This window comes from Rhineura floridana, chromosome 4, assembly GCF_030035675.1.
Source record: "Rhineura floridana isolate rRhiFlo1 chromosome 4, rRhiFlo1.hap2, whole genome shotgun sequence".
In the NCBI taxonomy this organism is placed as follows: Eukaryota; Metazoa; Chordata; class Lepidosauria; order Squamata; family Rhineuridae; genus Rhineura; species Rhineura floridana.
Genome location: NC_084483.1, coordinates 166,946,879 through 166,963,138, shown reverse-complemented (window position 1 = coordinate 166,963,138; position 16,260 = coordinate 166,946,879). Strand labels below are relative to the sequence as shown.

The 16,260-nt window shown below is 42.5% G+C and overlaps 1 long non-coding RNA gene across 1 annotated transcript; it reads left to right on the top strand.

The window, feature by feature from the left end:
* Positions 1–872: 872 nt before the first annotated feature.
* On the top strand, positions 873–5,209 carry LOC133384491 (uncharacterized). The gene is made up of 2 exons (XR_009762582.1): positions 873–944; positions 4,531–5,209. It is a non-coding gene; the product is annotated as an uncharacterized LOC133384491 (long non-coding RNA).
* Positions 5,210–16,260: the final 11,051 nt, after the last annotated feature.

Sequence of the window (16,260 nt, the reverse complement as noted above, 5' to 3'; positions counted from 1 at the left end):
AGCGAAGCGCCGTAAAGCGGGGCCCTACTGTATTACTGTATAAAATACAATATAAAATCAGAAGAGGACATAGAAGGTGATGACAAATGTAGCAATGGAACCAGGGTGATATCATAACTTGAATCTGTTTCCCATATATTGTGTACGTTGCCCAGAGTGTCCGCTTAGGCGGACAGATGGGCAACTAATTAAATAAAATTTTATTATTTTATTATTATTATTATAGATGGATTCATTTATTGAGCCAATCTGCATGCTTTGCAACTGTCAAGGAATAGGGTTTTCAGCCATTTGGGTTTTTGGTTGCAAAATGTGGGTTGCTTTTTTAAAAAGGCTCTCTTGCACAGGAGGGTCAACATTCATAGGAAGGTTAACGTACAAGGGGATTTTTGCTCAGAAAGTTCTGCAGAGGAGGTTCAGAATGGAATGTTTTGCTCAGAATGTTTTGCACAGGATGCTTTGCACAAGAAGGTTCAGCCTAGGAGCCTAGCAATTAAAAGCACATAGCAATGTTACCAGGGATTGTATTCAGCTAAGTGTCAGCTCTACACTGCGTCAGCAGTGCCGGTGGGGGCTGGAATTCCTGGGTGGTTGGCAGGGAAGCAAAGTCCTTAGCCGGCAGTCTGGTCATAAATCTGCCAGGTCTAGGAGGAGGGGAGCTGATAAGGGCCAGGCTTGTCCGAAGCGTACTTGCCGAGTCAGGAGTCCAGAAGCGAGGTCAGTAGAGGTCCGGGATCAAGTGCCAAGGGGTCAGTCCAAAAGAGGTTGCAAGGAAACTAGGAACACACAAGCCCCGCCTGACATTGCAGTCAGCAACAAGCTGCAGCCAAGGTGTGCCTTATAAAGAGCAGGGTTGACAGCAGGTGTGAGCCCTCAGCGTTTGGGCCTTAAGGAGACAGGCCTGCCCCTCTTCTGCCTGACCTTCTGCTGTCTACGTTCTGCAGGTGAGGGGGGAGTATCCTGTGCACTGTCTGTGTCTGGCTGCAGGGCCTCTGCTGTATCTGGGGGGCTCTGCAGCTGAGGGGGAGAAGGAGCTGGATTCTCAGGAGGCTCCTCCGTGTCTCCTTCTGAGTCTGCTGCTCCTGGGTCTGCTGCTGTTACTCCCAAGTCGTCCTCATCTGAGGAGTCCTCTGACGGGGCCATGACACTAAGTCCTACTCAGAGCAGACCCACTGAATTTAATTAATCTAAGTTAGTTATGTATATCAACTTCACTGGGTCTACTCTGAGTAGGACTAGCACTGAATACCACCAGAGGAGTCTACTCTCTTTCCAGTTCAATAAAGGTGGGGAGAGGAAATGAAAATATTGTACGTAAGTTGACTTGGAAGTAGTTATTTGAGTAGGGTAGTTATTTGAAAGAGCTGAAAAGTCAGAATGCTGTAGAGTCAAAAACCTGAAGGGCAGGAGTTGAAGAACTGCAAGAGAGAAAAGGGGTCAAAATGCTTTGAGAGCTGAATTGTTAGGAAGTGCTAGAGAGCACAGATGGGCACCATAGCAAAAAGGAGCATAGAAAAATAGAGACATCTACTTGGTAGCAGCAGTGAAGTTAAGAAGAAAGAGGGTTGGTCTGCCTAGTTTGCTTGCCTTGGTCCCTCTCTTGGTGGAGGCTTAAGTCTGGGCTGTCACAGGGACCAAAGGATTTACCAATGTGAACATTATGGCAATGGCAGAAAGCCATTTTCTCATCTCAACTTCTAACACAGATGTAAATGAGGAAAATGTATTTTGACTTATTTCCAAGTATATCCTAAAATGTTTTTGTGAGCCCAAGCTTATATGTAATGCCTAGATCATTCTAGCAGCAGCTGAAAAAGCCCACGGCAAATATGATTAATCCAATTCCAATTAAAACTCTTTATTTATTGAGCACTGAACTTACAGTGGAAAAAGCTCTCAGCAAGCAAAAAGATTCATCTTTAAAGGCCCCAAGGATGTATGGTAAAAACAGTCCTTTGAGACCTTTTCAAAGAGTCCAACAATCTAAACTTGGAAAATGAGATGTCCCAATGTTTCTGTCATGATCATGGCTGCAAGCCTTTTGATCCCAGCTTTCTCCATCCTGGCTAGTACTCGCCAGATATTTTGGACTACAACTCTTACCAGCCCCAGCCAGGCCAGCCTACAACTCTGACGTGAGGTGCAGTCCAAAATATCTAGAGGGCCCCAGCCAGATTGGAGAAGGCTGGTCGAAAGGCTTGATCATGACAGAAGCATCCCAGTTTTCAAGTAGTGGTACCCAATTTGTGGATGGAGCACCATATAGAGATCGGGAGACCACCAATAATGGGGTGCTTTGGCAGCCAATGAAAGATCTTTTAATTTACACAGGTATTTCCTGGCTGTTGATATTAAGGGAATACGACCCCATCCAAAGCAGGCAACTGACCGATTATCCAAACCTGGGAACCATTAACCCACAGCGCCTCCATCTTGCTAGGATTCAGACTTGGTCTTGAAATGGTCCACTTTGTTGTTGTTCTGGCTTCTTGTTGTTCTTATATGCCTTCATGTCAATTACAACTTATGGTGACCCTATGAATCAGCGACTTCCAATAGCAATATGATCTCTGGAACCTATTCCTTTTCTAAATCCAGCTTTGACATTTGGCATTTCTCGCTCTATATATGGTAAGAGCCTTTGTTGTAGAATCTTAAGCATTACTTTACTTGCATGGGATATTAATAATTACTGCATTCCCTGGATCCCCTTTCTTTGGAATTGGGATATGTATTGAATGCTTCCAGTCTGTGGGCCATTGTTTTCTTTCCCATATTTGTTGACAATTTTTTGTCAAACTTTGGACAGATTCAGTCTCAGTAACTTGTAGCAACACTATTGGTATGCCATCTGTTCCTGGTGATTTGTTTCTTTCAAGTATTTAAGAGCAGCTTTCACCTTACATTCTAAAATTTCTGGTTCTTCTTCATATGGTTCCTCTGTGAATGAGGATCTGTGGTCCTTGCATCTCTTTTATAGAGTTCTTCAGTGTATTGCTTCCATCTTCCTTTTATTTCATCTCGGTCAGTCAGTGTGTTTCCCTGTTGAATTATCCAACATCTCTACTCTTGGATTAAATTTCCCTTTAACTTCTCTAGTCTTTTGGAATAGGGCTCTTGTTCTACCTTTTTTGTTGTCCTCTTCTATTTCTATACAATAACTATTGTAATAGTTTTCTTTGTCCCTACATACTAGTTGATGCATTATTGCATTCATGGCTCTAACCGTGTTTCTGTCTTCTTTTGCTTTTCTTTCCTTCTGTCTTTAACCATTTTAAGAGTTTTGTCAGTCATCCATTGAGGTCTTTCTTTTTAATTAGAGGCATTATTCCCTCATAATAAGTCTCTAACTTCAATCCATAGTTCTTCTGGTTCTCTATCAACTAAGTTTAAAGCCTCAAATCTGTTCCTTATTTGATCTTTATATTCTTCTGGGATGTTATTTAAATTGTATTTTGGCATTTTGATTGCTTTGTTGTTGTTCTTTAGCTTTACTCTGATTTTTTATATTACCAGTTCATGATCTGTACCACAGTCTGCTCCTAGTCTTGTTTTTGCAGAAAGTATGAAACTTCTCCATCTTCTGCTACCAATTATATAATCAATTTAATTCCTTTATTGACCATTTGGTGATGGTTTTTTGGTTGCTCAAAAATGTGTTTGCAAGAAACAAATTATTGGCTTCACAGAATTCAATAAGTCTCTCTCCTGCTTCATTTGTATCTCCTAAGCCACATTTCCCACAATTCCTAGTTCTTCTCTGTTCTCTACTTTTGCATTCCAGTCCCCCATGATTATCAGAACACCTTGTTCTGGTGTGTGATCACTTTCTTCCTGTACTTCTGCATAAAATCTCTCCAATTCCTCTTCTTCTGTGTTTGCCGTTGGAGCATAGACTTGAATGATGGTTGTGTTAATAGGTTTCCCATTTAATCTTATGGATATCACTTGCTCAGTCCTTGCGTTATAGCTCCTCGGGTGCTTTATGCTAATGCAGCTTTCTCTGTTCCACACCCAGTGGTGGTATAACTTTACTCTTGCAAAAGAGCTAGGATAACTTAAAATACTCCCATTTGAAACCATGGAGAATCCAAGATGACTGCCCCTTCTTCTCTTTCCACCCTCATAGAGAACAGGATTCAAACCAACTCTATAGGCAATCACAGCACATCGATTTATAAACCTTATCAACCAAGGAACACAGATCTCACATATCAAGATGTGCAGTAGGGAGCTACATCACTCTGATATCTACAGGACTAGGAGTAGAGAAGAGGAGACTTTTGCGATGGGAGGTTTGGTGATGAGACACTTTCACAACCACGCAATAAATTCCTAAAGGCCAGGGAGAACAAAATGAAGGGCTGATGAATAAAACATTCTCAGAACTGTTACCAGTAATACTCTGGGAAGTTCCCACCATGCACCAGAGAAGGCAGCACATCCACCTCTGTTGGTGAATATAGAGTACTCCCCTCCATCTATTACTGCTGGACTCATTTTGACTAATTGATTAATTATGTCTTGCAGGATCTGTGTCAGGGCACATGGAGCAGAACAAACAAAAATGCAGACAGAGGGCCAAGCAACTCTGTACATTAAATGGATCTTCACAAGATACCAGACTGTATACTGTCAAAATGGTGATCAATTCCAACCACCATATTTATTTGAAAACCAGCTTTTCCCATAAGAAAGGTGTTCAAATCACACTGGAAATTCAAGATACTTCATTGTCTATATAACAATACTTCTGATTTTTCTTGTTTGTTGGATCCCTGTTGTTTCTTCTTCTGTTGTAGTTCTTTTAAATCTATGGTGAACAGTTCTGTTTTGCAATTTTTCAGTGCTATGCCGCTCATCTTCTGATTTTCACATGGGGAAATTCAATAGTTAATCCTGGAAATAGCATGTGCACAATTTGCTTTTGACATGAATTTCTATTCTGTTCTTTTTTCATTTACATTAGGTTTTTCATTTCCAGTTAAGCCATGCATGTGGCTGGCCATGCACATGAAAACAATGAGCAAGCTTTTGTTTTGATTTTTCAGCATGCAGTTGTGTACATGACTGCATTGACATTCCTTTTTGATAATGGAAAGATCCCAAATAGTTTCCTGCATATTAACTGCAGGCCCAGTGTGTACTGTTCCTCATTTATTTAAAGGTGCAGAGACCTTTTTTAAAAAAATTAAAAAATACAGAAATACATATGCACATATTCTCCTTTTTTAAAGAAGCAGATGTTCTGGGGATGGGAGGAAGAGAGCAATAGCTTAATTGTGCATGGTGCTCCATTTTTAAACCCTGACTAGCTTGTTCATCCAAATGCCTATCTACATTTAGTATGGATAAGAGTGCTCCTTCTCATCAGTTTGGCAATGCTGATACAAATATGCATCTTCACCCATCATCTGGGGCCACCAGCCACCTGGAACATGGCCTCAGAAGACCTCAGTTGGAGCAGTGCCTGGCAAGTGCCAACAAAGGAAAGCTTGGCTCTACCATAGGATGAGTGAGTTCCAGTGACTCAGCCCCACTTCCTTGTTTCAGAGGACTTTTGTAGTGGCTGCTGCCTGGCAACTGTCCTGCCAGCAAGGAAAGACTTGCCTCCCCAGTGGTGACTGGTGCCCATTAGGACTTGTAGGGCAGAAGGCAGGGAGGTCAACAGGAGGTAGTACAAGAGCCAATGACAGGCAGAGCCAACTAATCCGAGACCTCATCTGCACTATACATTTGAAGCAGTGTCATACCACTATAAACAGCCATGGCTTCCCCCCAAGAATCTTGGGAACTATAGTTTGTTAAGGGTGTTGAGAGCTGTTAGAAGAACTCTATTCCTCTCGGAGAGCTACAATTCCCAGAGTTGCCTGGGGAGAGGGATTGATTGTTAAATCAAGCTGGAAAGTATTGCTCTTTGAGGGGAATAGGGGTCACCTAACAATGCTCAGCACCCTTAACAAACTACAGTTCCCAGGATTCTTTGGAGGAAGCGGTCATTTTTAAGTGGCATGACACTGATTTAAATGAATAGTGCAGATGATGCCCTAGTTTTGTCTTCATCCTCCTTCCTGCCGCGTTCTACAATGGCAACACTGAGACTAAGGAAGAGGAAGCTGACAGTCTGTGCCATCGTCTGAACTGCTTGTTAGTAAGAAACCTCCACTGGCTGAGCATGTTGCAGGTCAGGCTTTCCCAACCTTTGGGTAGCCAGATGTTGCTGGACTACAGTTCCCATCATTCCTGACCATTGGCCAAGTTGTCTGGGACTGATGGGAGTTGTAGTCCAACAACATCTAGGGACCCAAAGGTCAGGAAAGGCTCTCCCAGCTGCTCAGCCCCACTCTCATGCATCAGAGGGGTCCTCAATGTAAGCAACTATCTAATAAGCAGTGACTGGAGGATGACATCAGGAAAGAAGAGCAAGAACAAAAGCCGGAGATGCTACCTGAACAATCCTGGTGCCATATAGACACCACAATATTTCTCTGCCCGCTACTAGACTTGCATGTTTCATGACAAGACTCTTTTGTAAGTTGCTTTGGGGGCTATGACAGGGGATACAAGTATTCTAATAAACAGTAGAGGTTGTTCATGCATGTCTAGAGCTAGATATGGGCTTGTATGTTTAGCTTCTGAACTCCATGAGCTGAAGCAACTCACCAAACTCCTCCAGTTCTACACTGCAGTAACAAATGAATTCATGTTTCAAGAGGGTTTAGATAGAGTTCATGAAATGAGTAGTGAATCAGATGAGGAGAAACAAATCTTATTTGTCATTCCATACACAAGATCATCATGAAATGGAAAGCGAGCGAGAGCAAGCGAATGTTGTTTTAGGATGAGAACTGTTGAAGTTAACCAGCCTACGCCAACCTAGTGCCCTCCTGATGCTTTGAACTGTGCTGGCTGGGACTGTAGTCCAAATCATCTGGAAGATACCAGGTTGGTGAAGGTAGGCATAAGCAGTATTTAACAAAGATTTTTCCCCCTGTTAATAATAGAAAAATACTAATGAAATTATTTTTCAAGTGTTACCAATCAATTGTACCATCTAGCAGCCTTCCCTGTTTAAACTGTGGAGCCTTGGCTCTTCATTAAGCTGAAAATTAATATATTTAAGAGAGACAATTCTCTCGAGAGCTCTCAGTGTGATATAATAGAGAGATTGGCTAGTGCAATTATAACCATATGGTTAATCAAGTGACTGAGGAGTAGGGATACAGGAGAAATTAATTATGTTCGCTTTGTAATTTAAAAAAAACTGCCTATTTCACACTTTCCAAAGCGACATGTGAGCCATAATTCAGCTATCCTTCAAAATTTGAACCTACCCAAATTTGAGATGTAGTTCTCCAATGGAAAAAAATGTGTACAAATAAGGTCATAAATGCTTATATTTGTGATAATAACAGACAAAAAAATAAAGAAAATTGCTTGCCAAAATTTTGTATATTAGGAAAAGTATGCATCAGTTTTCACAGGGCCTTAGGTCTGCTAACTGATGTAGAAGTGGGTGAACTGAACTTAAAACTGGAAAAAATGAGAAACAGAGAACTGAAAGTGATAAATCTCCCCTTAGGAGTGCTTGCCACAAAATGTTTTGCAGATTCTTCTGCATTTACAGATTACTGTACATTACATCTAGTAGAGCAGGAGTGAGCAACCTGTGGCTGGACTGCAGCCCTCATCAGATCCAGCCAGCATGGCCAATGGTCAGGGATGATGGCAGCTGGAGTCCAACAACATCTGAAGGACCACAGGTTCCCCACCCCTGCTGTAGAGGAAATTAGGAGGGGGATTGGCCCCAAAAAAACACACACAGAGAGAAGCAACAATTAAAAATAATATAAGTTGTCCAACATGCTAATACTAGGAAGAGGGAAAATTAGTTTGTTTTATTTCTTGCTGCAATACGCCCTGCTAACTTTGTTACTAAATAAGTTCTATATCTAAAACAGTTGTCCATCCTTCATCATACTTGCTGCACAGTACCATGAAAATCCAATGAAAAACAGCCCTAAGGGCTCATTGTTGCATTCTGAAATTTGTGTGATATGGAAGGCATCACTGCATGGTCAAGGCCAGCATCAGCACCTGGAATCCTTGAGCAGCTGCTGTGGCCCCAGCGCACTGGGCAGGCCTGCTGCTGACACCCATTCTGGACCCCTCCTTATTAAAAACAATTTGGCCCAGCACATTGGGTAGCATCATGCAGCTGAGTCTTGCTGCCACTTTAATTTCCAAATACACATTCCTCGTGCTTTACCCAGAGACCAGAAACAGCAAAACAGTGCAGGACATCCCGTACTCGTGTTGCAAGTTCCGCAATGGATTTGCCAGCAACCAAGACATCATCAAAATATGGCATGGCACCTGGTATTCCTTTAAGAATGTCCTCCATTAAGCTCTGAAAAATTCCAGGGGCCACAGAAACACCAAACTGGAGGCATTTTACCCTGAATGCTCCACGATGAGTGGTGATAGTCTGAGCATCAGCAGTAGCATCATCCACAGACAGTTGCTGATAGGCCTGGTCCAGGTCAAACTTTGCAAAAACTTTTCCCTGTGAAAGTGATGCCAAAAGATGACTCACCGCTGGGACTGGATATGGATGCTGATGCAGGGCGTTATTGATAGTACACTTGTAGTCACCACAAATGCGGATGTCGCCATTGGACTTCAATAGAGTGACAATGGTGTCTCCCATGTAGGGTGTGTCACTAGCTGCAAGATACCTTGCTCTATAAGGCGATCAAGTACAGCATCAATCTTTGCTCGCAGTGCAAACGGAACACAATGGGGTTTCATACGGATAGGGGCCACAGTAGGATCCAAGAACGAAATAGGAGTCCCCTTATATTCCCCAAGACCTTTATCAAAAACAGCTTTGAAATAATTTAGAATGCTATCCCATAATGATTCACCAACCTGGTAGACCCCTGTGAGAGCAATGCCCAAGGGCTCAAACCAGTCTAAGCCAAGGAGACTGGTGTGATGCCCTTGAGCAACCAATAACTGTAAAGTCCCATGGAAAGTTTGGTAATGCACCTCAATTTTACAGATGTCTTGTATTGGAACTAGATTTTCCAGGTAATCTGTAAGTTTGGAGTGAAAAGAAACAATTTGTGGTCCCCCACAAGGAAATATTTTCAGGTAAGTTTCCAATGAGATGATAGTGTATCCTGAGCCAGAATCAACTTCCATGGTGCATGGAGTACCCTGGGTGGTGACTGTCACCTTCACCTTCTTCACATTGGCAGAGTACTGCAACCCTGGTCGGATGTGGTTAATCACCTCCTCTGCTTTGTCATATGTAGAAGACTTCTGTACAGTGTTTGCGGAACTGCTTTGTGTCCTTGACAGTGTTTTCACTACCACTACACTCCTGGGGGCGGCTGCTTCCGCTTTGGCTTGGCACACTCACTCAATGTGCCCAACTTTTTGACAATACCGGCTCTGTGCACCTCTGAAACAACAGGCACGATGTTCATGGGATCCCCCACAGCTCTTACATTTCACTGCAGAATCTTGTCGGGATCTCAGAGGTCCTGCAGCACCTATTCTTCTTGGATGCTGGGTGCTGCTGCTTCAGTAGCCAGAGCTTCCTCTAGTGCAGTCTTGAACGTGAGCTGACCTTTAGCAAACAGACACTTTTGCAGGCCCTCATCATGCAACCCACAGACCAGGCGACCACACATCATCTCCTCAAGGTTGGGGAAGTTGCAGTGTTTTGCCATGCGTCTAAGTTCAGCAACATACAGTGACACACTCTCTGTTGGGCCCTAATTACTTTTGTAGAAAAAATTACGTTGTGCTATTTCAGACAGTTTTGGAGAGAAATGTTTGTGTAAAGCATTTAGGATATTCTCATAAGATGTATTAGCAAGTTCTGCTGGTGCTAGTCAAAGGCATCTGCCCCACAGACACTGAGTAACACAGCACGCTTCTCTGACTCTGTAATGCCAAGTTCTTCTTAGACTCTTTAGTGCAAGTTTTACTTGCTGCCAAGTAAAACTCCAGCCTGGCTGCATAATAGGGTTGCCGGGTCAGAAGCATCCCAAAACCTGAGATTTTAGGGGCGGGCCCGAGTGATATCACGGGGCGGGCCCGAGTGATGTAATTAAGCATGATACATTAAGCATCAATCACAGTTGCTTGGAGCATACAATTAAAAAAAAAATCTGATTGGAAATTAAGCTAGACATTTTAGGTAAAAGATGGAGCCTGGGTAGGGAACATTTAATCTAGCCTACTTGCTTTCGGCAAGAAGGATTTAAGTGCCTTCAGGCCAGGCCAGTCACCAGAAGGCCACTGTAGGAAGAAAGGAGCCTAGTGTTGTGGAGATATTAGATGGGAGCATTTTGGAGTAAAGATGGATGCCCCTGAAGGCTTCAATTCTAAACACACTTACTAAGGGACTAATCCCCATAGAATTCAACAGGACTTACTTCTGAGTAGATATAGTTTGGATTGTGCTGTTGGTAAAGCTTGACTAGGAATCCTCTGCAAAGACATCTATATCCAAGCAGGGTTGGCAACCCCCTGCCTGGAATGCCCTGCCCTTATCTTTTAACGTGGCTGCTCCAAACTTCTTTACAGATTTGACCCTTCACTTCAGAAAGAGGTCTGAGAAATGAATAAGAAGATTCTCTACCCTTTCTGTCTACCCTGTGGGCTGCTATAAACTCACTTTGACAGCCAACCCAATTCCAGTGAGTAATAATTGACAGAGAGAAAACACACATGGTTTGGTCTACCTTCACAAGCAGCAGCTTGGGAACAACAACTGCAGCCACACTTTCAAATATGTGAATTCTCTTTTACCACTATTGGGCAAGAAACAAACTGCCATGCAACCGACAAGGTGCATCATCAGTGGGTTTTAGGGGGTTGAGCTGAGCACATGCAACCACTGCTGTTGCTTCTATAGATGTAAGGGAGTGAGGTTAAAGGTAAATGAAATGCAAACAGAAAATGAAAAACAAAAGACAGTGATGCTTTCCTAAATGCAATACCATACCAACTACAACAAGATTTCTACGAGTGAGGCAGACAACTCAGCATCCCACAACCAGTCAGGATTCATAACAGAAAACCAAAACTAAAAAAATCCTGGCAGCTAGTCAGTTAATGCAGAATGCTGTGGCATGATTTCTGACATGAGTGAGATCCTGTCAGCACATAATACCTCTGCTCTGAAATCTCTATTGGTTGCTGATTTGCTACCAGGCCAAGTTCAAGCTGTGCTTTCCATGTTATGGGTGCCACATAGTACTTGTTCTGCTCCTGTAAGAAACCAGTCCTGTAAAGTGGCAGCATTTTTGATACTCTGCTCATAGGGTTTTTGTGGTAAGAGGTATTCAGAGGTGGTTTATCATTGCATTCCTCTGACTTTGGACACATATCATACTTTGGACACATAATGAGAAGACATGATTCACTAGAAAAGACAATACAGAAAAACAGAAGGGAGTAGTAAAAGAGGAATGCCAAACAAGAGATGGATTGATTCCATAAAGGAAGCCACAGACCTGAACTTACAAGATCTGAGCAGGGTGGTTCATGACAGATTGTATTGGAGGTCACTGCTTCATAGGGTCACCATAAGCCAAAATCAACACAAAGGCACATAACAACAACAACAAAGTGGCAACACCTATGCTTTGGAACTCCTTGCCTATTGACATTAGGCAGACGCCTCTTTTCAGCACCTATCCAGGCATGTAAAAGTTATTGTGTTTTTAAATCTGTTTTTAACTCATTGTTGGTTTTATTATTTTGAATGTTTTTAAATACATGTCTTTAACTGTTTTTGCCAAGAATTTTATTGTTTTAATAAACTGCTTTGATATTTTTTTTACAATAAAGTAGTATATAACTGTTGGAAATAAAATACATAATAAATTTTGGAGTCACTGTGGCCCTTGAGTCTCTTCTCTCTTTTAGGAACAGAGGAATCTGCCTTATACTGACAGGCCATTTGGTACCGCATAGCTCAGTACTGATGACATGGACTAGCATCAAATATGTTTATTATTTACACAACCTGTAAAGATATTTATAGTGCAATCCTATGTTTGTTTACTCAGAAGCAAGTCCCAATGTATTCAATGGGGCTTACTCAACCAGGGAAAACTGTACCCTGAAGTGATAAGGAACTTGTTCTTTTAACAAGCCTTTTAAGTTGAGCCCTTATCTCAGTCTGTGTCTGGGTTGGAATTGCTTTTTAATATGTTTTTAAACCTTTTCTTTTAAAAAAAATGTTTTAAAGCTTTAAAAAATGTTTTTAAAGATGTTTTCTTTTAATATATTTTAAAGTCTGTTTTTATTATTTTTAAAGTGTTTTTAGTGCTTTTGTTTGCTGCCCTAGGCTCCTACTGAGAGGAAGGGCGGGATATAAATCAAATAATAAATAAAAATAAATAAATAAACTTCATTCGCCCTTCCCCAGAGGACAAACGCTGAGAGCAATAATTACATAAAACATTGTGTAGAGGTGTGGCAGAGGTGTAGAAAGCCATCATGGGAAGCCCTAAGGATGAGGGAAGATTCTGCTAGAAAAATGGTAGGTATCAAATGAGATTCAAGGGATGCTGTATACTTGCCTCCTCCATGAGGCCTCTTCCTTTGTGACAGCAGTTAGCTCCAAGCTTTTGACATAACTATTAGCTGGGTAGCAATAGCTCCATTATAATTTTGCCTGTGTGTGTGTGTGTGATGGCAATTTTAGGGGTAGCAGTGAAATTTAAAAGTAGTTCATGAGGGCTTACCATTGGTGGCTGTGCTTGTATTGAGGTGTTTTTTTAACTTCTTTCAGCGTGACCTATCATGGGATGATCTATGCACAGTTTCTACATTTTTTTCCTACAAAGAAATACTTTCCATCTGCCCATCTGAAGCAGCTCCACAGAGCTTGTAAAATCAGGGTCAAACATATGACTCTGAAGAATCACAAGTTTGTCCACGTGATTTGAGACACCCTAGCAAGGTACCTCAGGTCTTATGTTCAGCGATCTGAGAATGTGCTGTAAATTCATTTCCACTGATCCAGTACAAAGTAATCCTACTGGGTGCCATTTTCCAGTAAATATTTTTAAAACAACACTTTCTAAATATTTCACTTCTGAATGTATTGGATGTAAATCAGCAGCAGGAGCCATCCGTATAAACATCTGATCTTTTTTTTCCCCCATACCAGTTTTGCTGAGTAAAATAATAAAATAAACTGACCTGGATTGAGATTATGAGTCCTCATGACTGTGTCCTTGCTGGTATTTTCATGTATAAAGCAATTTCAACTCTGAATGGATTAGCTTAACCTCTGGCACTAGAGATAAAAATAATTTGCTTTGACTCCTGGTGGTGCATTGAGCTGCATCTGGCAAAACTGATATTGTAATGACCTTAGAGCCAAACAACACAAAGCTGTCACGTCATTTTCAAAGCTGGGATCTACTTGGTTTAGAGCAAGGAAAATTAACCTTTGAATAGCCTGTAAATATACAGGCTTCTGCCTACTTCCTGGTGAAGTTTAGACTTATGGCTCTGAACCTCCCCTGCAGGGGTAATGGACAATTTAAGATGGTCTACCCAGCAGACTAATGGAATCCACTGGATTCCTGAATGCCCTGGGGGAGTTCCCAGTAGATAGGTGACCCTGTTGAAGCCCTTGTCACACTTTGGAAAAGTGAGGTGCATCAGACTCTTAACACGGTTGTCCCTGAGCGCCCTCTCCAGCATTGTGGAGCCCGGTTTGCACCCTGGTACACCAGTGAGCTAAGGGCAATGAAATAGACTGGACGACAGCTAGAGCACAAGTGGAGAAAGATGCACTGTGAGGCTGATCGGACACAAGTAAAATGTCATAACCGTGCCTACTGTGTGGTGGTGAGGGCAGCGAAGAAGGCTCACTTCTCTGCCATCATCACATCCTCAAATAGCCATCCACTGGAGCTTTTCCGTATTATCAGGGATCTGTTGACATCAACTCCAGGAAATGGAGTTTTAGACCCTTTGGAGGCCCACTGTGAATTGTTTGCAAGGCACTTTGAGGGTAAAGTTGCTCACCTCCATAGCAATCTTGATGCCCCATCCACATCTACTGTAGTTCCCAGTGAATTGTCCAGTGCAACGTCTGCTGCAACTTCTTGGGATTGGTTTCAGTTGATGCGGCCTGATAACGTGAACAAGGTGCTTGTGACAATGCGGCCAGCAACATGTCCTCTCAAACCTTGCCCTTCTTGTCTTATTAAAGCTTGCCGAGGGGGATTGACCAAGTGGATCCAGGGTGTGGTCAATGCTGCATTGCAGGAGGCAGTGATTCCAGCCACCCTGAAAGAGGTGGTGATCTCACCACTCCTGAAAAAGCCCACCCTAGACCCCTTGGTTTGTGACAAGTACCACCCAGTCACAAATTCCCCCTTCTTAGGGAAGGTGATTGAGAGGGTTGTGGTGCAGCGATTGCAAGTACTCTTGGATGAAACAGATTATCTTGACCCATTCCAATCTGGGTTCAAGCTTGGTTATGGGACTGATTTGGCCTTGGTCGCCCTGATAGATGGCCTCTATTGGGAGAAGGATGAGGGGAGTGCAACCCTGTTTTTCTTACTTGATCTCTCAGCAGCTTTGGATACTATTGACCATGATATTCTTCTGAGCTGACATGGTGAGATAGGTATCAGAAGCACTATTTTACAGTGGTTCAAATCCTACCTCCAGGCTCATTTTCAGAGAATAGCATTTGGTGATTGTCTTTCAACCCCCTGGCAGTTGTGCTGTGGGGTGCCACAGGGTACCATCTTGTCCCCAGTGCTGGTTAACTTCTATATGAAGCCCTTGGGAGTGGTTCATCAGGAGAATTGGGGCGAGGTGTCAGCAGTACGCTGATGATACCCAGCTCTATTTCTCTATAACATCTGAATTGGGAGAGGCCGTGCAAGCCCTGGACCGCTGCCTGGACTCGGTGGTGGGCTGGATGAGGGCCAATAAACTGAGTGAATCCTAGCAAGACAGAGGCGCTGTGGGTTGGTGGTTCCCGAGTATGGTAGTTGCACCTGGTGGTGCTCTTGGATGCATCTTTGTCGCTAGACGCCCACGTGACCTCAGTGGCGAGGAGTGCCTTTTAACCAGCATTGGCTGGTAAGACAGCTGTGGCCATTTCTGAACTGGGATAGCCTGACCACTGTTGTTCATGTACTGGTAACCTCCAGGCTGGATTACTGTAATGCACACTATGTTGGGCTGCCCTGGAGGTAAGTCCAGAAGCTGCAGCTGGTGCAAAATGCAGCGGCACAACTGCTCATTGGGGCAGGGTATTGCCAACATGTCACCCCACTGCTGAAAGAATTGCACTGGCTGCCTATTAGCTACTGGGATAAGTTCAAAGTTCTGGTTTTAGTTTACAAAGCTCTATACAGCTTGGGACCAGGATACCTGAAAGATTGTATTACCCTTTATATACCCAGTTGATCACTACACTCTCCTCCTGCAGATACCATCTGATCATGGTATCAGCACCTACCATTTGGAATACTCTCTCCTTAAATATTAGATAGCCACCATCTCAGTCATCTTTTCAGTGCCCTCTGAAAAGCTTCCTCTTTCAACAAGCCTTTTAAGTAAAGACCTTATCCCAGTGTGCGTCTGCGTTGGAATTGCTTCTTAAGAGGTTTTTAAAGTTTTTTAAAAAATATGTTTTTAAAGATGTTTTGTTTTAATATTTTTTTGTAAAAAAAATTAACTATATTTTAAAGTCTGTTTTTATGATATTTCAGAGTGTTTTTAGTGTTTTTGTTTGCCACCCTGGGCTCCTACTGGAAGGGAGGGCAGGGTGTAAATTAAATAAATAAATAAAATAAAATAGAGACGTTACAAGAGCATTCTCTGTGACTCATAGATCAGATCTGGCAGTAAGATTCTACATAAATATCTCTTTTAAAAATTGTTATGTTCCAATAAGTTGTCTATTTTATATTTCTTCCCAGATTCGTCAAGTGGTTTGAAAAGTCTCCTCTAACTCCATAGGTCTGAGTATATCTCCAACTGTGTTTCATGTGATATTTCCTTGATTGGGCAGTAGTTGGGTGGTGTGCCCCATACATTTATCAAAGTCACGTCCTAGGTCAGAGCAGTACTGGTACCATCTGATACGGAAGTTCCTACAGAGTGGCAATTCCAATAACCCAGGTGTGGGGACCCTGTGACCCATAGTGGTTGCTGAACTCCACCTTCCATCATCTTTGACCATTTGCCATGCTG